This window comes from Pholcus phalangioides, unplaced genomic scaffold (genome assembly GCF_987345545.1).
Source record: "Pholcus phalangioides strain wild (caught in Gottingen) unplaced genomic scaffold, Ppha-v1.0 ptg000024l_1, whole genome shotgun sequence".
NCBI classification, from domain to species: Eukaryota; Metazoa; Arthropoda; class Arachnida; order Araneae; family Pholcidae; genus Pholcus; species Pholcus phalangioides.
The window spans coordinates 11,839,841-11,863,573 of record NW_028301616.1 but is presented as its reverse complement, the minus strand read 5'-3'; the positions used below and the strand labels follow the sequence as shown (position 1 = coordinate 11,863,573).

Below are 23,733 nucleotides of genomic sequence, written 5' to 3'. Positions count from 1 at the left end.
TCACAATATAGTTTTTAATAAAAAAAAATTGTTATTTTTTTCCTGTAGCAAATTTGTATTTTTGAGTCTTTGTAATTTTACACTGGTTTCAAGATACAACAGGGTACAAGTAATTTTGGTGGAATAAAACGAGGCGGTCTGATTAGTAATGTGCACGCGAGGTTGAAAAAAACGAATTAAGTGAGACTATTCTTGGAGTTGGGTATCAGTCTTTGCTGTATTGTGCCCGAGTGGCATGGTGGTAAGATGCTCGTCTACCATCGTGAAGGTTGTTGTCAGGGTCCCGGGTATCGAACCCAAGGAAGGATATCGATAAGATATTTTCCCTAACCAACTCGAGGCGACCACCGATAGACAGCGCCTTCGCTTCCATCTCACTAATGGCAGTAGATTGCAATATAGCGATATGGCCAGAGTTGGTGTTTGGTCAAGTAGTAGTCTTTGCTGTATTATGTTAAGTATGTGAGCAGGACAATAATTAAACACTGGAAACGCTTTTCCGAGGCAATCCCAACCTTACGAGATAACGGTCTTATATCACACATCGGAGCAAAGGTGTCTGCTTTCTTTAATATAGTAAAATCTTCCTTTTCGTGGACACCGGCGAGACTAAAAATTTCATCCGTAAAAGAGGGGTGACCGTTAATCAGGATTTTGAAAAGCAAACTTTTATTTTTCAAGGGGTAAATTATTATTTCGCCGTAAAAGAGGAGTGATCGCATCTGATGGGATATTCGTTAAGTGGGGTTTTACTGTACTTTCATCGTCCACACTACTCAGAACACCGGTAGCAGTCTTTGCTGTATTATGTGAAGTATGTGAGCAGGCTACCGGCGTTCTGAGTGTTGACGTTGAAAGTACAGTAACACCCCCCTCTTAACGAACATCCCATCAGATGCGATCACTCTTCTTTTACGGTATTTTAGGAGTACTTGGGGTGTAAGATGATACGATGTCTTTTAGTATAGCTACGTGCATGTACTTCGTTATGCGAGCGATCTCTTATCTCTTGGTGAGTTGTTCGGCTGCCGAAGTCCATAAGGAAGGTAAAAGACTGAAATCGGCGATCGCGACGAGGTCAGTTTGTCTCGATTCCTTGTTCGAATCCAGAGAAGGGCGCTGTTTGAAGGAATCAATCGAAAGAAGAAACCTCGGTTACACTGGTTGTGACATCATTGTCCTCACACGTAATTTCGTATTGACTTCGATTGGGACTGCGCTGACTTACTCGCTGCTGATTCTTCAACTGAAACTTCCTACTGAAAATGTTGCCGTAAACAATACGGCATAGAGCCAAAAAGATTTGTTCCCCTTGAACTCTCCGGTAATGCCGTAAAATGTTGTGTGTGTGTGCATATATATATATATGTCACCAGCAAGGTATGAAATCCGGCATTGTATAGAATGCCTGGATTTCATACTTTGCCGGTAACATATATACCGTTTTCGTCCGCATTAGCCAGCATGCCGTATAAAATCGGGGAGGGGGGAACCGCCAGCTTTTTTAATGATTACATCTAGTTCATTCTCGGCATGCCGGAAAAAGCAAGGTTCAATGAAAATCGAGATTCAGTGATACATTAAAATGACTGATATGAATTTATATTAAATATTAAGTGAATCGGTATCAAATAATAGTTTTCACTGTAGCAAATGTGTTTTGTGCATGAATTTGGTAACGGTAATGAAAATTGAGCATTTTTATTTATCACTGTTATTTAATTATCGCCCCAGCCTAATACCAAATACTGATACTGTACTTTTGCATGATTTTTGTTTTTTTATTGCATGTTCAGAAAATGGAGAAATAGGTGTCGCTTTTGTATTATAGCTTTTGTATTATATGTTTTGCAGTGCGATTCTTTAGTTTTTTGTGGTCTTGGATTTCATTCAACTTATAAAAAGTCATGCTTTGAGGACTTGTATCAAACACAGTCTGGAACAAAAAATTGGGTGTTGCGGTGGGAGGGGTGAAAGTTTTATTCAATTTATGATGGATATTATACTGAATACCCAACATCCAATTTTGAATGGGTTATAAATTTCACCCATTTTATAAACATCTGGATGCAAATTTCCTCCCCAAAGTTTTACTTGAATTCTGAACAGTTTCCAACATATAAGAAATTTGCTGCAATATGTTCCTACCTCCATTATTGTTACTTTTGCTTATACATATTAATAGCAACATTTGTGCTATTATTTTGATATTTTATGTTTCACAATATAGTTTTTAATAAAAAAAAATTGTTATTTTTTTCCTGTAGCAAATTTGTATTTTTGAGTCTTTGTAATTTTACACTGGTTTCAAGATACAACAGGGTACAAGTAATTTTGGTGGAATAAAACGAGGCGGTCTGATTAGTAATGTGCACGCGAGGTTGAAAAAAACGAATTAAGTGAGACTATTCTTGGAGTTGGGTATCAGTCTTTGCTGTATTGTGCCCGAGTGGCATGGTGGTAAGATGCTCGTCTACCATCGTGAAGGTTGTTGTCAGGGTCCCGGGTATCGAACCCAAGGAAGGATATCGATAAGATATTTTCCCTAACCAACTCGAGGCGACCACCGATAGACAGCGCCTTCGCTTCCATCTCACTAATGGCAGTAGATTGCAATATAGCGATATGGCCAGAGTTGGTGTTTGGTCAAGTAGTAGTCTTTGCTGTATTATGTTAAGTATGTGAGCAGGACAATAATTAAACACTGGAAACGCTTTTCCGAGGCAATCCCAACCTTACGAGATAACGGTCTTATATCACACATCGGAGCAAAGGTGTCTGCTTTCTTTAATATAGTAAAATCTTCCTTTTCGTGGACACCGGCGAGACTAAAAATTTCATCCGTAAAAGAGGGGTGACCGTTAATCAGGATTTTGAAAAGCAAACTTTTATTTTTCAAGGGGTAAATTATTATTTCGCCGTAAAAGAGGAGTGATCGCATCTGATGGGATATTCGTTAAGTGGGGTTTTACTGTACTTTCATCGTCCACACTACTCAGAACACCGGTAGCAGTCTTTGCTGTATTATGTGAAGTATGTGAGCAGGCTACCGGCGTTCTGAGTGTTGACGTTGAAAGTACAGTAACACCCCCCTCTTAACGAACATCCCATCAGATGCGATCACTCTTCTTTTACGGTATTTTAGGAGTACTTGGGGTGTAAGATGATACGATGTCTTTTAGTATAGCTACGTGCATGTACTTCGTTATGCGAGCGATCTCTTATCTCTTGGTGAGCTGTTCAGCTGCTGAAGTCCATAACGAAGGTATGAGACTGAAATCGGCGATCTCTCGTAAGCGCCGACGGTCGACTGTTCGTAGACGCATAGACTTTATAATATGGGACTAAGAGTACTTAAGTCTTCCCCCTCCCCCACTAATTTATAAGTATTAAATGTAAGGGTAACGCATCTCACTCTTCATGGCATACGCCCGTCAATCACGTATATACAGGACATGTAACAACCGTGTGGAAGTAGTGTGATATTTTCGTGATACGCTGTTAGTTTGCAATTTTACACTGCACTTCTCACCAAATGAGAGTTTTAAGAATGTCCTGGTTTTGTCCCGGTTATTATTAACGGGTTATCCCGGTTTTTAACAATAATTTTTTTTAACCGGGATTTGCCCCGATTTAGTGCAAGCGCAAGGTTTCTCAGTTTTCGAATCTATTAACCCTATCTGACGCTATGCGCTCGGAGAATAGTTACTACAGCGACATTTAAGTCAGTCCGCATTGCCAGTTTGCGAACGATGTCTAAGCGCAAATCTTTGCTCGAAAAAAAGCACAGAATCAGCTTAAAAAATATAATATTTTCCCTCTTGTTAGCAAAGATGAGAGAAGCTGCCTCTCATCATATTAGAACTTTGGACGGATATTTTTCTTGCCACGAATAACCGACATTGTATGCACATGAAAAATGAAGCTAGATGTACATGCAAACTACTGTAATTATATATTTAAAGCATTAGAAATTAAGCAATCGAAGAATAAATTTCTAAGCTTTCATCCCCACCCTTGTTTTTTACTCTCAAAACATTGCCTCGGCTACAAGATTCCTCCCCTCTCCTTCTCCTGCTAACGTCAGTGGTAATCATGGCCCCCCTACATCTTAGAGCAGGGCCCCTAGACTGGGATCTTTTGTGGGCCCCCCGGCCAGACTTTTCACGGGCCCTTCTATAGTTAATTTATAGCGTGAAAAAGGCAAAAAATGATTGGAATTGTCACGGGTCCCAGGGCGAGAACCCTGTCAGGCCCCTCCCACGTGGGGGCCATGGTGGTAATCGCTGTTTTATTGGCGCAAACAGAGAAAATTTCCCTGATGTAAGAATCTCAACCGCTAATAAGAATCAAAATCTGTGAATCAAACGTGATTTTTAAAAGCGGCGGCGGCTACCGCACCGCATTGCTAATATCGCCGAAAAATCGCCAGTCATTGCTAAAGGCAACGCCGAAAACGCAACAGCATTGCTAATTCAGTCGAAAAATTGCCAATTTTTGGAAATGGAGAGTGAGCTTGTGAATGGGGGGGGGGGGGACACCCCTCTTCATTGTTATTCTGAAATGCGCAAAATAATGCTGAAAATGTTAAAACAGGAAAAATGCTGAAAATGTTAAAACATGAAAAATGCCTGAAATGTACTGAAAATCATGAAAAAAAATGCCTGAATGCATGAACGCCAGAACTTTGCCACTGGACTCTTATGCCGTCGTCGAGATCTCTTCCAAGCCCAGGAGTCCGGAACCCCTTTATTTTCAGTCAAAAAAGAAGAAAAAAAAGATTAAAAACACATACAAAAATTTTTACAACATATTTTTCCCGGACAATTGGGATTAACAAACAAATTTTTGTGGCGATAACAGACGAGATGGGGTTGGGATTTGGAGAAAAGTTCCGGGGGGGGGGGGGATGTGCACATATTAGGATGAAGCCATATTATTTCAGAAGCAATTGTAGGGGGGGGGGCAATCTCATCTGTTATCTTACACTTGTCACATTATATACATAGTATGCAACAAACAAACGAAACGGACCGTTCAAGTATTCGTCAGCAAAATTTTTGCCATTTTTGACCCCCTCCTTCCGTTATCAGCAAAAGCCAGCAAAACTGTGACCCCCCCCACTCCGTCAGTAAATTTTCTCGTCAGCACTTCCCCCTCCCCCCCCCCCATGTCGCTTAAGTGACACGTGTGCAGAATTCCAGAGCATTTAAGCGGCCCTGGCACATTTTCAGACCACTCAAGTAGGCCTGTGGCACATTCACGGACCACTTAAGTGACCCGCGGCACACTTCCAGAACACTAAAGTGATTCGGGGCGCATTTAGAGATTCATTGAGTGATATGTGGCACCGTTTTAGAGCGCTGGTCGACCCCCAGTGTGGTTCTACATCACTCAAGCGGCACATTCCCAGATTACCGAAGTGATAATTACGGATCACTTGAGTGATGCGTGGCACAGTTCCAGAGCACTTGAAAGATCCACGAAACATTTAGGGAGTGGCTCTGTAGGACACTTATCAATAGGGAGAATGTTAGTTCAGGTGCCCGCAAACTAGGGAAAGGTTTTTGGCGCACCGAGTAAGATGCCTTTAAGAATATTTCATATTTTTACGAAGGGTGGTTGATGACGTAAACACATCATCCGAACCCCCCTCCACCCTCCCGTCATTAAAAGTTAGCAAAGCGGAAAACCCCCTCCCCCATCGATGCTGATGTAATACTTGAATGAACGCACCCCCCCCCCCCCCAACACCTTGTTGGTGAGCAAATGGGTGGTTTGATAACTTGTGGACTATAAAGCCAGCATCAGTTTTATAGGGTCGAGTTCACACGCTGCCGGGAATCTGATGGAAGTGTGCAAAATAAAAATATTGTGTGTGTGTGTGGGGGGGGGGGGGATATAATAATTACAGTCGGATCACATACTAACGAACACCGTTATAACGAAAATCTCGTTTTTACAAAAATTTTCTATTCTCCCCAGATAAGTTTACATAGGAAACATAGGCACCGGAACCTAGGAGCTGAGGTCATTTCAGCCCCCAATAAATTTTGTAAAGGGGCTGAACCCCCGCCCCCCCCCCCACCAATAACTTCGGAAAAAACAATGCAATGCACCGTCCTCCTCCTGCGTACGCGCTTGAGTCCCGTATATACGGGACGATCATCAATTTTCAGCCCCTCCCATGCTTTCTTCACGTCGGCGCCTCTGCATAGGAACAACGCAAAAAAAACCGGAATAAAAACCTTTATAACGAAATTTCGTTATGACGAAATGATTTCTCGTGGTCCACAAGTTCGTTATAACGGGATTCGACTTTTTTGTATATCTCGTTTATTGAACACCATGAGAATAGCAGGGTGACGCTGAGATATAAGGGAATGTGAAAGAGAGTGCAGCGATTTGTTGGCGATATTTTCTGAATGAACATTGTGATTTCTGTTTGCCGTTTCTTCTTCATATCATCAAGTATGTTGCAAGGGCGTAGCGAGGGGGTGGGGGGGGGGGGACTAGACCCCCCCCACCCCCGAAATGTGAGAAAATGACCGAGAAAAGGGAAAAAGGTGGCCAAATTGATTGTTCTATCACTTTTGTACCCCCGAAATGAAAGTGGTCCCCCCGAACTAAATTTCTGACCACGGCCCCTGGACAAGGCTTCCTCTACCAATTTTTCTACATGTGAAGAGCGTACCACAGCTGCCATGAAAACAATCTATTGCTGATTTGAAAGTGCGCTATGTCACTCATGGTGAACTTGTCTTCTACTTCTTTATCTTGATCTCCTTCATCAGGTACCGCTTATGGCTCCCACATCCTGATGCGGGGTCCCTAGGATGGGATCTTTGGCGGGCCCACAGACTAAACTTTTCACGGGCCCCTTTATAGTGAATTTATGGCGTGAAAAAACAAAAAAAATGATGCCAATCGTCCCGGGCCCTGTCAGCCTTCCCCCTTGTGGGGGCCGTGGTACCGCTTCAGTTTCAGGAGCAGTCAACTGCATTAATTGCTCCTCCGCCAATACCTTTGAATTGCTATTAATTAGCTGTTCGACTTCTGTATCCATATCATCTAACCCTTCTCCACCCAGTGCCGTTTTAATGCACGGGCCCGGTGGCCATCAACAGTAGAGGAGCCTCGCGAAAATGAGATATGGTTAAAATTTTCTAGAATTTACCAGGTAGGGTCTCAGAAAAACCATTTGGCCCGTGGAAGGGGGGGGGGGCATGATGCTCTTAAGACGATCCTGTCTCCACCCACCTGTTTCGCTAACGTGACAATGTCTTTTGTAGTCTCCTCAGTTGGTTCTGTGGAAATGGTTGTGTCCTTCAGGGCAGATTGTGGCCAAATGTTAATCCAACCCGAGGTGACTATTTTTCTCTTGGGAAGGGGCGTCGGAAGTGTTTCGAACCTGTGGGTGCCCCTCTTGAGATTCATGTAGGAAATTTCGATTTTCGAATCGATTCTGTGGGTGCTCGGACCCGTTCTACAAACTTCCTTGGGTGCTCGGACCCGTTCTACAAACTTCCTTGGGTGCTCGAGCACCCGCAGCACCCCCGGCTCCGACGCCACTGCTCTTGGGAGCTGCCACGGCTCTAGTGATGGCAGTAATGTTATTGGCGAGCCATATCCTAAGAACATGCACAACAATTCAAATTTTGCAAACAAAACACGAGTGGCGATTTCTGAGTGTTGCGAAAAAAAAAAAAAAATCCAAAAAAGTATTGAATACGGTGGGGGGGGGGGGGAAGGGCATGGTTCTCATAAGGGGTGGGCTGACAAGGCTCGAGCCTGGGGCCCGGGACGATTTTCACTTTTTTTGTTTTTTCACGCTGTTAATTCATCATAAAGGGGGCCCGTGAAAATCTGGTCGGGGGCCCACATAAGATCATGGCCTAGGGGCCCTGCTTCAGGATGTGTGGCCATGGGAGGGGGGCGTCGTCGACTGTAATTAAAGAATGTGCAGCCATAGAAATCCTAGCCCTTATTGAAGGAACGAAGCTCGCTTGATTGCTCATAGATGGCGGCACTGTTGATGACACTCAACATAGGTATACATGAATTCTTACGATCGAAGTTCGATGACATCGCATGTGTGTTACTCGAAAACAAACGTGCTTGCGCTACAACTGTTCCTATGTGAATTCATTAACTACTGATTAACTCGAATAATTAACGTAACGACTAACATTCAAACTACGTCGTTGTCAAGGTTATGAGTGTTGTGTTATATTTGTTATTTCGCTCATCAGCTAACGTGACTCGGTGGCGCAACGGTAGCGCGTCTGACTCCAGATCAGAAGGTTGCGTGTTCAAATCACGTCCGGGTCAAAGCATCTTTTTTTTTTTTTCTTTCCTAAAATCCAGTTTGCCATCATGTGAAAGTTCAACGCAACATGAATGATGAAGTCGAGCTCAAAGCTGAATTAAAGCTACTTAATAATACAGCTTTTTGGTCGAGCTCCGCTAATAACGAGACCGGGTACATCTCTACCAAGTAATCGGTTGGGGGGTAATTCACGGCTCTACCGTAGAGCTGATGGCGAAATTCTGCTGGGAAGAGGGGTTGAGTGTCCGGTCTTCAAAGGCAGTGGCGTCGGAGCCGGGGGTGCTGTGGGTGCTCGAGCACTCACGGAAGTTTGTAAAACAGGTCCGAGCACCCACAGAATTGATTCAGAAATCGAAATTTCCTACATAGAACTCAAGACGAGCACCCACAGGTTCGAAACACTTCCGACGCCCCTGTTCAAAGGCCTTTATGTGGGATGATTTCTACTCATCCCTATATATAGATCACTGAGATATCGATATTCAGATTGGTTTGATCGTTAGGGTTGCCATAGCTAACCATAATAATTATGGTTAGCTATGGCACGCCACAGCGGCGTATTTACTGAGGAAAGGGGGGGGGATGGGGGCTTAACGGGATATAGCCCAGGGCGGCAAATTTGAGGAATAAGTGGCGAAGAAAATTAGTAGAATTGGACAGCAAAATTTGTATAGTTTACAATGAATTGTACTCTGGAAAGCCAGAGAACGGCGAATTAGGTCATTAAGTGACCGAATGAGTGACCTAGAAAGTTAACAAGCATGTGAGAGGGGCCTTGAGTACGAGTCTTCAACCTTTCTCGAGTCACGAGCACTACCCAGGGCAGTAACTGGGAATGGGGGGGGGGGTGGCGCTGGACCAGAAGAAGTGCCGATTTCACCCTTTAACTGCTTCTTATACGAAGATCCCCCCTCACAGCATCTTTGACATACTTATGACCGAAATCTACACAATTGTAATCCTTGACTGCAATTTTTACAGGTGTTTAAATTGAAGCGTTGATCAAGTGCTCGGGAGCACAAAATCAGACACGAGCACTGACCAGGTTGAGGATGACTGATCTAGAACTGAGCAAGCACGTGAGCACGGAAATGACCAAAAGATACTACCACTTAGAGGGCGTGGGACCAAAACAGTGGTCAAGCATTTGAGCGACCAAAGCAGTGCGACCAAAGCAGTGCTCAAACGTGTGAGTGACAAAAACAGTGACCTGGAGAGAGTGTGAGCATAAGAGTGACCTGAAAGAGTACGAAATTATATGAGTGACCGAAATCCCCTTACAGTCACCCACATGCTTGCACACTGTTTTTGCAATTCACATGCTTACACACACTTTAGGTCACTCTTTCAGCCATTCACATATTTGAAAACACTTTGCGTCCCTCTTTTGGTCACTCACATGTTCTAGGTCACCCTTTTGCTCCCTGTTTTGCTCGTACGCCCTTTCGTTTACTCACATGCTTGCAAACTTTCCAGGTACCTGTTTATTTTGAGTGGAAATTTACCTCGAAACTGTACTTGCGAGAATTTTTGGCTTTCAAATTTCCTAACATTAACCTTAATTTATAAATTATAAATTCTTAATTTGAAAAGAAATTCATTGATGATTTTTGATGGAAAATCTAATGTTGAGAGTGAATGTGGTTTTCAAACTTTATATATATATCAATTATTTTTCCTTTAACTTCCGTTAATTTGTACAAGGTATTTAATTGGAACTTCGATCAAGAGTGCTCGCGAGCACGAAATCGGACAAGAGCATCGAGCACTTCGGATGCTCCAGGGAGCAGCACCGTGGCGCCTTGCGAGCAACGGGTGGAAGGTGCCTGTCCTAGAGAATACAGTATATAGGTGGTAATGACCGGGTCCCCGTTGTGGATAGCCCCGCACTTTTACAGTAATAACAATTCCTTTTTCATGAAATCTGGGATTTTTTCATGCATTTTCATCTAGGAAAAAGTAATTTTGGAATTTTCATCAATTTCGGGAATTATTTCTAGCATTTATTCTGGATTTTCAGGGCCACTGGAATTTTTTTTTCTTGCATTTATTCTGAATTTTTCATGGGTGTTGGAATTATTTCTTGCATTTATTCTGAATTTTAATTCTCGAAAATCTCAACCGGTTCTTATTTTTGTAGCGGGGCCCCTAGGTTGGGATCTTTTGCGGACCCCTCGGTCAGACTTTTAACGGGTTCCTTCTGCAGTTAATTTATAGCATGAAAAGCAAACAAATGATGATAATCGTCCCGGGCCCCAGGGCTAGAGCCCTGTCAGTCCCCCCCTCCCCCATATGGGGGGCATGCTCCTCAGTCTAAATCCCTTCCAGCATCCCATCAGTGTTGTCTTCACGGGTGGCACCTGAGGTTTTGTACCCGGGTGGCAGGTAACATACGGCCGCCGCCATGGCACCCCACATCCTGCAGCAGGGCCCCCAGGCCAGGATCTTACGCGGGGTTCCCCAACCAGACTTTCACGGGTCCCCTTTATGATATAAATAGGGTGACCATACGTCCCGTATTTCCCGGGACAGTCCCGGTTTTTTCTGTTTTTTTAGCTGTCCCGACTTTTTCGCAAAAGTGCCCCGGTCTTTCCCGTATTTTACACGAAGCCTACTTGAATTTTTATTCTTTATTGAAGTCAAAGATTGACATTATTTTTCAACTCATAAATTATTTTATGATAATTACAACTATATATGAGAATACTAATCTCCCACATTTGCCTTGGTTTGGTAAACTTTTTTTTTTCGTGGAATACATTTTAATCCACTGCAATTTGCAGTAATGCATCATTTCCCGCCATTGTGATTTATCAGTAATTTCAACAATATTTGGCAACTTTGTTTGGTTTTGGCGATAATTGGCAATGTCCCGTATTTGGAATCCCAATGTCCCGTATTTCTCTCGAGGAAATATGGTCAGCCTAGATATAAAAAACAAAAAATGGTGAAAATCGTCCCGGGCTCCAGGGCTGGAGCCTTGTCAGCCCACCCCTTGTTGAGGGGCCATAGCCCCGCCGCTGTGCCTAAAGTTTGGTACAAAAGGGGAAAAATTGATAAGTAACACGAAATGGATTTCGTTCAGTTAGTGTCGTCATCTAGTAAACATTATGTAAAACAATAAAAAGATGTCTTCATAAATGTTTAATATAACTCCTCACAGATGGCAGCATCACCCAAAACGAAAATATATTTTTTCTGGTTTCTTCCGAGCTCGTAATGTATTTTTGCGACGCAAATTTTTTTGGATCGTGACTCGAGCTCAAGAGAGCCCCCCCTGAATTTTATTGAATTTGTACTATCCAGTTTGGAAGCCCCAAGAATTAAGTTTGGGTTGTGTCTCCTCTGGCTGTAAGAAGGGCCATCTTAAGAGCATCGTGGGCCCTCGCTCCAAGTGATATTTCTGAGGCCCTACCTGGCCAATTCTCGAAAAATTCAACTACTTCTCGTTTTTTCGAGGCCCTCTTCTATTGAGGCCTACCCGGGCACGTGCGTTAAGCCGGCACTGGCTGCAAGTGGATTTGTACGACCCATTTCGAAAGCCCCCGTGAATACAGTCCGATTCTTGATCCAGTGATCCATATTGTTGTGAGCTATGTCCTGAAGAATTGTCTGGCTGTAAATGGATTTGTACGACCCAATGCCGTCTTAACCCATGGGCCCACCCGGGAGTCTCAAGAGAAAAGGGCCTCACAAAAATGAAATGTGGTTGAAATTTCCGAGAATTCCCTACGTAGGGCTTCAGAAAAATCATTTGGCCCGGGGCCCCACGACGCTCTTAAGACAGCCCTGGTCACGACCACCTAGATAACCACCTAGACGACCACCTAGGTTATATAGGAGGTCGTGCCCTGGGACGACCCATCATGGAAGTCCCTGCGAATCAAGCCTGGGTCAACATCCATAGCTCAAGAACCCTCGACCGTTTTAACTCATGGGGGCACCCATCCGGGGGGGGGGGGGAGGGTTCCTCATTAAAATCAGATCTGATTAAAAATTTCAGATCAAACCCACAAATCGGTAGGCGGAATTGGGAGAATTTCTAGCCGGGTAATGGGCCTCAGGAAAATCACTTGACCGTGTGTGTGTGTGGGGGGGGGGGGGGGGGGGGGGTTGCTATGATGCTCTTAAGACGGCCCTGCTCATGTGGGCTCCTAAGTGTGGACTTAAACTACATATCAAAAAAACTTTTTGCGTATCGAGTCTGGGTAATAATTCAGAATTCCTGGGCTCAGAATTCTGAGCTGTTTTCCGCGGCAGAAGAATTCCTGTTCAAGAATTCCTGGCTGTGAGTGGATTTCTACGACCACACTCGAAAGCTCGCTCCTGAGAATCACGTTTTGGTCGTGTCCCATAGCTGAAGAATTCCCTTCTCTAAGTGGATACGTACGAACCATCTCCCCGTTGACGGCACAGTGGTGGTCGGCTGAAGTTGGTTTTCTGCGGTTTTCCAGCTTCAAGGCACAAACGTGATCCGGTCACCCTTTTGAAGAAGTCTCTCCGCATAGAGCAGGCAGACCAACAACACGATACTTACAAAACATGAAAATTCACGCATTTCCATATTTACTTCGGAAAATGGAAGCCAGATGGCAGCACGAACACGAAACACGATCAACTCGACAACACATAACAGCCGGAACTCACATTCCGGCACGTGCCGAGTCGTTAGAAATTCCGTTGAGGAATGTGTACGAGGTGCATGCTCGGTTAAGTAGCAGTAGTAGAACGACCCATCTCAGGACCTACTGCGAACCAAGTCTGGGCGGCGACCCATAGGTTAAGACTACATGGCCTAGTCACCTAGGCTTTCCTCAATTTTGCTGAAGAGTCCTATACTTATGATCGTGATGTTTGACGAGGCCCCATTGCAGATTTTTCAAGGGACACTTTACAATGAATTTATTGTCGAAAAAGAAAGTAAGATAAGAATCGTCTCCGGGCTGGAGCCCTGTCAGGCCCACAGTGGGCAGAGGCAGGGCCTTCTAATTTTGTGGGGAGTGAAAATTCAGTCAACATAGTGTCACGGAGGTTATTTATTGCGTCAGTTCCGGGGGGGGGGGACCTCGAGTGCATTGGGAGCATCGCTTCCAAGTACGGCAGCAGGGTCCTCACAAAAAAAAAGTTAGTACCTTTGAGGGTCCCGTATTACAGCTGTTCTCAACCTTTCTTGACTAAGGAGCCCTTTCTGGTCTATAATTTCTATGGCGGAGCCTCGTAGGCTCATTATTTATTCATCAAAGTTACTTGTTGCGTGTGTGTGTGTAATTTAATTATATTATTTAAAATATTTATATATTTTTTTCCAAATTTACTGAATTTTTTTACATTTTCCTCGAGCTTCCGCGGAGCACCGGTTGAGAACCGCGGCCATATTAGAAAATATTCATGGGCTTCAGACTTTAAATAAAATATGAATGCATTTTTTTCGGAAATAAAATTATTATTGGTTTTTCCTTCCCAAAAATTGAATAGTTCAGACTTCATTACATTTCAGGCGAAAGCAAACCCATACAGGGTGTTACAAAAATGATGGGCTAATTTCTAAAAGGCAGTAGAATACATTCAAATCATCTATGTCTTTACATGTACATAACACAACTATTTTGACATCACTATACATTTATATGCGAAATTGTTTGTCAATTGCGCACCTCACGTTCTTTCTGCTAGTAAATTGAGTATCAGCTTCAAACGTAATATCTCTGGACTGCTCCAGCTGGGATAGGGGTGGGCGAAGGCACACTTGGTGGAACCACGAGGATTCCGGGTAAGTGCATTGCTTTGTACGTTCAGAATTAGTGATCCCCCAAGAATTTTTGTGAAGCGTGCAATCACTAATTCTGAACATACAAAGCAATGCACGTACCATCTTCTCCGACTCCGCGTGTTCTATCGAATTCCTTGTATACGAAATGTCTGGCAGCCTTAGTAAACCTTTTTTGTTTGGCCTTATCGGAACCTCCTGTGATGATTCCCCTGGTTGGGAACTGCTGTCTTAATTCATGGGTCCACCAGGACACGGCCCGGGGGGGGGGGGGCTCAAGAGAAGAGAGGGGAGCCTCACAAAAATGAAAAGTGGTTGAAAATTTCGAGAATTTTTTAAATAGGGAATCAAAAACTTCACTTGGCCGGATGCTCTTGAGACGGCCCAGGGTTGGGGGGGGGGGTGGTGTAAATTGATTGTCGTGGAGCAACTTACATTCCGAAATTTTGGAAATCAAAGAATAATACGCAATGTAAATTTGAAAAAAAATGACCATAACACATTGTGAATTTTTGCAATAGTGGTCTAAAAGACCGCTCCGATAGTTCAAGTGTTAACGGTCAGTGCGCTTACCCAGTGAGCGAGAGGTCCTGGGTTCTCGATTCTCGGTAGAGGAGACGGAACTTTTTTTTTTTATCATGTTCACCACGGCATAACATCCAGAAAGTCTACTGATTTGATGTTTCCTTGCTTCAGTCAACAAATTTACCCTCAAACACACACTGAAGTTGGAACATGGTAAGCAATGTAAACAGGAGCGTATTTACACCTGGTGGCAGATCTGTTGAATGAGGGTTCAAGAGAATTCGTTGAATAGGAGTAGGGTGGTACATCGAGAAGCCCATAGGCAGTGAAACGGTAAATCCCAATACAGTGAATCTCCTCTACGACGACCACTCGGCGTACCGCAAAAGAAAAAGTGGCCGTTTGCGGAGGTGACCACCGAATAGAGGCTGTACGACAGGAAAAAAACACATTTCAGGTCTAATTAACGGTTTTCAACGTCACAAAAAAATATTGTGCTCAATTTATTTACAATGCCTAAAAAAACAGATACATATACAGTGAAACCTCGCTACAACGACACTCGATATAACGATAAATCCCTCTACAACGGTTTTTTAAAATCTTGTTTGGAATAAAATCTCAGCTAATCAGCCTGTAATGTTATACTTATGTCAGTACAACGATATATCATTTACTATGACAAACCCCGCTATAACGATATTTTTTTAGGAGAATTTCGAAACCGCAACAATGTCTACCATTTTTATTTATTTCTCGCTCGAAATGTTCTTCAGTATATTTTTTAACTCATCTCGTTTCAATCCTTCCGAGGTCATCATTTCAACTTTTCCCGGGTCGGGGGGGGGGGGCGGCAAAGAACATGTACTCAATGTATGTATATATATATATATATACATATATATACCATTTTTAGTATATTTTCGAAATCCAGGGTGGAAACGCCCCCCCACCCCTGACTCCCCCGAAATGACGGCCTTGTTGGGCATCACCTAATCAACGAAAGTGTTCGGTATCGCTACTTTTTGAGTGGTGTACCAAAGTGTATTACGATAAACCTCTTTACAGGGGCAACACACATCTAACTGAATCAGTTAATGTTAAAATATTTTTCAGCGAATAAATATTCAAAAGCGCATTTTTTTGCTGATACTAAGAACGTCGATTTAGAAAACTTGCAAACAGCAACCTAATGACGACACGAGATGATAACGTTGCATATCAATGTATCGGTAATTCCTCTACAAAGACGATTCCCTTTTCTTGGTCCGGTATCGATACGTATATCGAGGTTTCATTGTATTCTATGCAACTAGATCATTCGATCAATTCCTTAAATTGTATTATCCGCGATTTTTATGGCAAGTACTGGTTTTTTTTTTTCACATTGAGAAAATAGATGCTCCCTTCAGGGAAACCCCGTATGGGAATCATATTCGCTGGGCCGGGGTAAGTTACTCATATTATGGCAAGTACTGTGCATGTTCTTTCCTCACATTTCTGAATGAATCTCTGCGTGCTAAAAAGTGAAGAAAGTATCCGCAAAGCAAAACTTCTACTTCCTAGACTTATTCAGTGAAGATCATGGACTATATTTGTCTGGTTTACCCCGTCACTCCGGGAGAAAATTTTTTAAACTGTCTTATATCAGCAACCATAAAGCATTAACCTTTGTCATCTAATTTACTAATGTTTCCAATATGATAGTGTCACTCATGCACACAAAATCCGATTGATCCGAAAAGGTATTTATACTGATGTGTAAAGATAATAAGGTTATTCAATAGAACTCTACCAGCTCTGAATGCACTGGAAAGAAAAAACAAGATAATACATTTAAAAACGTGCTTTTTTTTTTAAACTCTTATCCATAAGGAAGTGGCCGTGGACAGGTTGGCCCCCTACCGCATGCAGAGGTGGCCGCGGAATAGGAGTGACTTTAGTATTGTCTATGGAGTAGTTATTCTTCGTTCCGAGAAAAATTTCCGCGAAGGGAAGGTGACCAGGGAATAGGGAATAGAGGTGCCCCCCCCCCCCCTATGGAAGTTTCACTGTATCTACCTAGCACCTTGAATATTTGTATGAGCTCATTATGAAATTTGTTTAGAATATATGTGACGTACATAGTAATGTTTATGTGTATCTGCAATTATTTAGGGGGAGAAATTTATATTATGTAAATAGCGTATATTTTATACATATGTTATGTACGCTCATGTCCATAAATTAAGAATAAATCACACGGAAATCGAAATCTAAAGTAAAAATTTCACCTGTAGAATTATCACACACATCTGCAAGAATGATATGCAAATTTCAGGAAGCCACCAGATGATGCCGATAGTACGTCACAATGACGAGAGTGTAAGAGGGGGGTATATAAGGAATGGTGGCAAAGAAGTAAAATTGTTCACAAGAGTTCTGTAAGGCGCTCAGTGCCATAAGCGAATAGTTATGACACAGAGGACGCATGTGGATGATTTTTTACGTGGTAGAATTATCGGCCGCCTGGAATGTGGGCGTACTCAGATGGAAGTATCCGAGGAACTTGGAATTGCTCAAAGTGTCATCTCTAGGCTTTGGCAACGATTCCAAGATAACGGAAATGTCAGTAGACGTTACAGTACAGGTCGCCCCCGAGTTACAACGCCGAATGAAGACCGGTATTTGGCAGTAACTGCCAAAAGAAGCAGACGGAGCACAGCATCCGACCTGTCTCGTCAGCTATCTGCAGCCACGGGTACCACAGTTTCATGGCAAACCGTGTACAGACGTTTGGGAGATATTGGTCTATATGCTCGCAGGCCTGTCAGATGTGTTCCGCTCACGGCAACTCACTGTCGGCAGCGATTAGCCTGGAGTAGAGAACATGCAATGTGGACATCGTCGCAGTGGGCTTGTGTGATGTTTTCCGACGAGTCCAGGTTTAGCTTGCAGTCTGATTCACGTCGAACTTTCCTATGGAGAACGCCATAGTTAACTACCCGTTACCACCAAGACAACATCATTGAACGACACCGTTACGGTGGTGCAGCATTGCTCGTTTGGGGTGGAATTATACTGGGTTCCAGAACAGATCTGCATGTTCAAACCGGAACCATGAAAGCCCAAATTTATCGGGACATCATTCTGGAACAACATGTACGTTTTTTTTAGGGGTGCCATGGGCGCAGAATTTGTGTTTATGGATGACAACGCCCGTCCTCACCGAGCAAACATCGTAAACGAATGCCTTGAATCTGAGGATATAACCCTTATGGAATGGCCAGCATTCTCACCTGACTTGAATCCAATAGAGCATGTGTGGGACATGCTTGGCCGACGAGTTGCCGCCTGTCAACCACATCCTACATGTGCACCGGTATTTCGGAGAGCATTGCTTGCTGAGTGGAGTGATCTTCCCGAAGATCATATCGATAATTTGATACTCAGCATGCCTAGGCGTTGTGCGGACTGTATTTCATCGCATGGGAGACATACAATGTATTAACCATCATACCAACCATGTAATAGTAAGTTTTTGTAAAGGAGATATTTTTTACAATTGCTCCAGGGAGCAAAAATCGTAGTTTTTATGAATGGTATCATACATACACCATCGTTTTTGTTCTTTATCTTTTGTTTAATAAATGGGCTTTATGAATAAGTAACGTTTGTTTTGTTTCTGAACCTTTATTTGCCGGAGCTGGCATTATCCTTAATTTATGGAGATGAGTATAAATATGTGTGGGTAATTCAAATGTGATCGCTGTCACCCAGCACTGTGAACGGAGGCTGTGTTTGATTGTTCCCGCCGCACTTTTATAATATGATAGTAATTTTGTAACCTTGAATATATATTTGTGTGAGCTCATGGTGATATTTGCACCCAATACTGCCTTCATAGTAATGTTTATGTGCATTCCCAATAGTATAAAAAGGGAAGTTTTTGTAATGTAAATAATGTATATGCGTGTAAATTCAAATGTGAATGCCCAGCACTGTCAACGGAGGCTCTGTTTGATTATTCCCGTCGCAGTGCAGGATCTGTGTGTTTTCTGTGTGTGTGTATATTGCATATTCTGTTATAGGAAAGGCAAACAAAACTGCTCGGCGCTGTGGACGGATGCTTGTTTCTTTGTTTCCCGTCACAGTCGAGGCGCTGTATATATGTAACTTGTATACATTGTGTATTTAGACCATTTTCAAATCTCTCCCACTTCAACATGCCAGCTTCTTTTCCTTCTTTCTTGCCCACAAAACTTTTCCATATTTCTTTCGAAATCCCAAGCTGCTGCGGTCTCCGGCCCTTATGTGCCACTGGGCGTACGTGCAATTTTTCTCCCTAGTCATAGGATTCAGTCACCCATTTTTGTCAAATGGCTTGTACGTTGCATCGAGTTTATGGCTGTCTTCATGGGGAGAACGACGCGAGTGATTCGATACTTGCGAGCACGGGGCAAGGGTAGCCACCACTATATATCTTTGCTAACTTTTCCGACACAACTCTGCCTCTTTTGAGGTAACGGAAGTAAGGTGCTTTGCATCAGTCCGGGGTTGTGAGCAGTTCTATCTATCTATCTGTATCTACCTAGCGCAGGGGTTCTTAACCTATGGGTCGCGACGGCTTCCCAGATGGATCGTATATCACAAACATTTTGTTAATAAGTGATGTTTATGAAGAATTTTTTTTATCCGGAACAGAGCCATGGGTCGCGAAGTTGGGAGTGATGGTGATTTTGGGTAGCGGCTTAAAAAGATTAAGAACCCCTGGCCTAGAGAGTGGGAGACTAAGTCAGTGAGAGACCTGGAAAATTTGAAAGCATGCGAGTAACTGAGACAGTGTGTAAGCATGTGAATGAATAAAACAGTAGACAAGCACGTGATTGACTAAAGCAGTGTGCAAGCACACGAGTGAACCAGAGAGCAAGGATACAGTTGATCAACAAAAGCGTGGCCTAAAGAGTGTGCAAGCACGCGATTTACAAAAATAATGACCTAGACATCGGGAGACCAGTCAGTGAGTGAGCGAAAGAGGGATCTAAACTTTTTGGAAGATGTGAATGACCAAAACAGTGTGCAAGCTCATGGATGAGCGAAAGAGTGACCTGGAAAGCAAAGGAAGAAGTCAGTGAGTGATCACAAGAGTCACCTACAGAGTGTGAAAGCATGGAAGTGGCCAAAAGAAGAGTGTGCAAGCATGAAAGTGATCAAAAGGGTGTATAAGCGGGGGGGGGGGGGGGTAACACAAGAACAGTTTGCAAACATGTGCAAGTACAGAAGAGTGTGCGAACACGTGAGAGTTGCAAAGACTGAATACGCAACACGAAGTAAAGGAAAGGTACAACAGTAAGTAGGTACAACAAGTAAGGAAAAAGGTATTGGGAAATTGTGTTTCTTCGTGTGCGTAAAAATGTAAAGAGTATTCATTCCTCGATGTATGTATACGGACAGAGAAGCTTCCTACAAATTTCTGAGAAGGCGCAAACCTACCATACATTTCTAGGAGTACGATCAACTGTGAATCACTAATACATCTACTCGACCGCACATGCACCTCGTACACATTCCTCTACGGAATTTGAAACGAATCGGCACATCCCAAAATGTGTGTTCTGAGTGTATGTTGTGGTCTCAAACGGATTTATGTTGTGTAAGTTGCGTTTGTTTCGTGTTCTAGCTCTGGTGCAACTGTCTGTCTTCCATATTTTGAAGTGAAGATGGCAAATGATTGAATTTTCATGTTATGTAAGTACAGTAAAACATGTCTTAAGTTGGACACCTACGGTTCCATCGAAATCTGTCGAAGTTAGAGAGTTGTCTAAGACATGGAAACACAATGTTGTGGACATTCTGTGTATTGGATTATAGTTGATTCCATTTAAAACAGCCCAATGTACGGCGGAGGTGTCCAGGATACAGAGATGCCGAAACTGACAGGCTGTACTATGTTGTAGGTCTGCCTTCTCTATGCGAAGAGACATTTTCAAATGAGCAGCCCGTTCGCATACGGTCATTGAAGTGTGGAAAACCAACATCAGCCAACCACCATTGATCCGTAAACGGGGCTGGAATCTGAATCCTCAGGATGAGAGTCCAGCACGATGACCACACGACCGTATAGCAACTGAGAATCACTGCAGTAGATGGGAAAAAAATCGTATTTGAATCCGGTTTTCAGGGCCGTCGTTTCTCTGTGACTGGTTTCTCGATGTTTCTCCAATGCCAGTGGTTCCACACCATCAGAAGATAATTTATAGCCTTTGGAAGTTGTTATTTTCGACTAAAGTTCAGCTGACACAACCTGAAATCTCTAATCTAGTCGAAATTTAAATACCAGAAAATTTCTCCGTGTTCATGCCAATTACACGTGTTGGAGCCTACTATAAAAATAGGAATGAATCTTGTTTTTGTGTTGGTTTTTACTGCACGTTATAATCAATCTGCAATTACATCAATAATTATTATTAGCAAACTCTTATCTTTCATCATTATTATACGAGACGGTCAACAATGAAAAACAAAAATTGTAGTAAAGTTATAATATCGATAGAAATTACCTTCACGTACTCTGTTTTAATAAATTCTTCCATTTCCACGGAAGAGATTTCTTCTGCCACCTCATGAAGGTCGGTACGAATCTGGATCAGTGTTGAGTACTGAGCTGAATGAAAAGCTCAGCTCTTTCTCTTGTCTATACTCATCGAGCGAGTGATAGCCTTGTAGCTGAAAAACCATGATTGTACAATATAATTGAGATGATAGATTGTTTTTTCCTGTGAGCATCTTTCGTGAGCCAGATGGGATTCCTCGAGCCGTATTTGGACCCGATACGGATTTATGTCCCGTTTCTTCAGAACTTCCCTAAGCTCATAATTTTTAAATCGTTTCCCGTTTTTTTGCTCTATCGGGCCCATGCTCTATCGCTGTTGGGGTATAAATTTCGTAAAAAAAAAAAACAACCTCCTCCCCATTTCTGCCATTGAAGAAACATAATTTTTAGCTCCACCCCAAAGACGTCGTGTACGTTATTGACTCCATTGAATATTTCAACTCACAAAAATTAGCAGCGCCATCTTTTAATTTTTAAACAAGTCGAATGACCTTATGATTCAATAGTATGTCTAAAAAATTAAAAAGTTAAGATTTTTTGAGCATTTTATTTGTAAAAATTTAAGAAATGAAAACTTGTGCAGAAAATTAAAAATTTATTAAATTTTGATAAAGGTAATTATAAATATAACAACATAATTTTAATTTAATCTTGTGGTGTGAAATTTAATCTTGTGGAATGTTTGATACAACTCGCCTAACAGGTAAAACTTTTAAGTTTTGCTGTGTGTGAAGATGCGTGCCAACATAGGTGTCCGCTTAATAGAGGTTCGATTGGTAAAATTATGTAACGATCTCGGAAAAATTGAAGTGTGAGTAATTAAAAAATAATTATTAAAATCAGCACTTGATGATATACGTGAGTTACTGCATTTACTTTAACATTGCACTATATGTACTGTCCATTACATACATTAACTATACGCATCGCCGAATATTGAGTAAAAAATGTAAAACACCTACTGTAAATAATTTTTTTTCCCAGTGGTGAATGACAGAGTATTTTCTGTATGCAGTTCACGCCCTTTGCTGCCTGACTTCCAGTAAATATTTCGTTTCAGAAATAATGCAAAAAAATACCCGAGTCATTATGCTTGCTACAAAGCAAAATTTTTTGCAGTTCTTTGAAGGTTTAGTGAACAGCACCTTAGATTGTTTTTTCTGTTGAAAATGGCCGACATTCACTTCATCCTTTTCTTTTTGGGTTTCTCTTAAGTTTTCAATGAGAGTGTCTATATTAGTCGTGTCGGATTCAGTTTGTACGTTGTCGTCTATGTTTATGTAATCCGCAGCGATGCGTTCACGGAAAGCAGCGATTTTTTAACGATTCCTCTCTCTCTCACACACACACACACACACACCAAATGAAGCAACTGCTTTACTACATATGGCTTATTAAAATCACTGCATCAAGTACGGAAACATTTTTTTGATAATGTAGGGGCAAGGATGCAGAACTCACTTTGGCAAGCAGAGATTCTAAATCTGTTAACATTCATTGCCTTGATTCCCTGAAAGCAGCTGATTCTGAAGAACACTAGCGAAGGTGTTTCGTTTGGATGAAAGGAAAAACATCGTCTCCCCTGCGTTTTACACGCTAGCTTTCAACAACGTCAGCGTGATGAAATGAATGGTAGATGGAATTTTTTTCTCTTTCCAGGTTGTTACGATGTGACATTTATAGAAACGCTTTTTACACACTCGGCGGGAAGTCCGAGTTGCAAAATCATCAGCGAATAAAACTTTTCCAATGAAAGCCAGCACGAAGCTGCGAGTGAGGCAAATAACGTTACACCCAGTGTAACACAGGTCACTTTTTTTCTATGGTTTCTCACAACAAGCAACGTTGTCTGGATTCGAACACGTGCTCGAGTCGCACAGAACGCGTCAGTCAGGATTGGTGATTTCAGTCGTTTACTTTCTATATGAAATTCTGTAGCTGAGCAACTCACAAAAAAGAACGAAAATGTGCGGATAACAAAATAGAAAAACAATGCTGCACATCCAGATACAGTGTTACAATATCTGACCACCCCAACAAGCTAATAGAACCCAATGGGAAAAAAAGCATAACCGGAATGTTTAAAAAATGCGTTCGGCCTGCTTCACTTCGAGAAACACGCGAAATTTGTTCAGATCATTTGATCATTGATAATTTTTGTCGCACCACGGTCATTTTCTGCACACGAGGGATAATTAGACCGGGACCTACAATTTATTGCCGATTCCGAACGGCAGGCTTGTTTTTTATACTCATCGAGAGGTTGATGCGCTAGCCCCTCGATGGGGGACTCCCTGCGGCAGAAATTTTTTGCTGCGGTCAAGTCGCCATTTTTTGTTGTACCCCTGTGTCAGGAAAGTTTTCTGACAAGGACGAACCGGGTATCGAACTCGCGACACCTCTAAACACCTTTTGGTACTTTAGGCGAGCATCGTATCGACCGGGCTACCGCGCCCAAATTTGTTCAGAAATAGTCCGGCATCGACCTGTGTTCCATCGAGTAATGTGGAATCTCGATAT

At 42.5% G+C, this 23,733-nt stretch overlaps 1 non-coding gene across 1 annotated transcript; it reads left to right on the top strand.

Annotated features, from left to right (window-relative positions):
• The first annotated feature begins 8,259 nt into the window (after positions 1 to 8,259).
• On the top strand, positions 8,260 to 8,331 carry TRNAW-CCA (transfer RNA tryptophan (anticodon CCA)). The gene has a single exon. It is a non-coding gene; the product is annotated as a tRNA-Trp (tRNA).
• Positions 8,332 to 23,733: the final 15,402 nt, after the last annotated feature.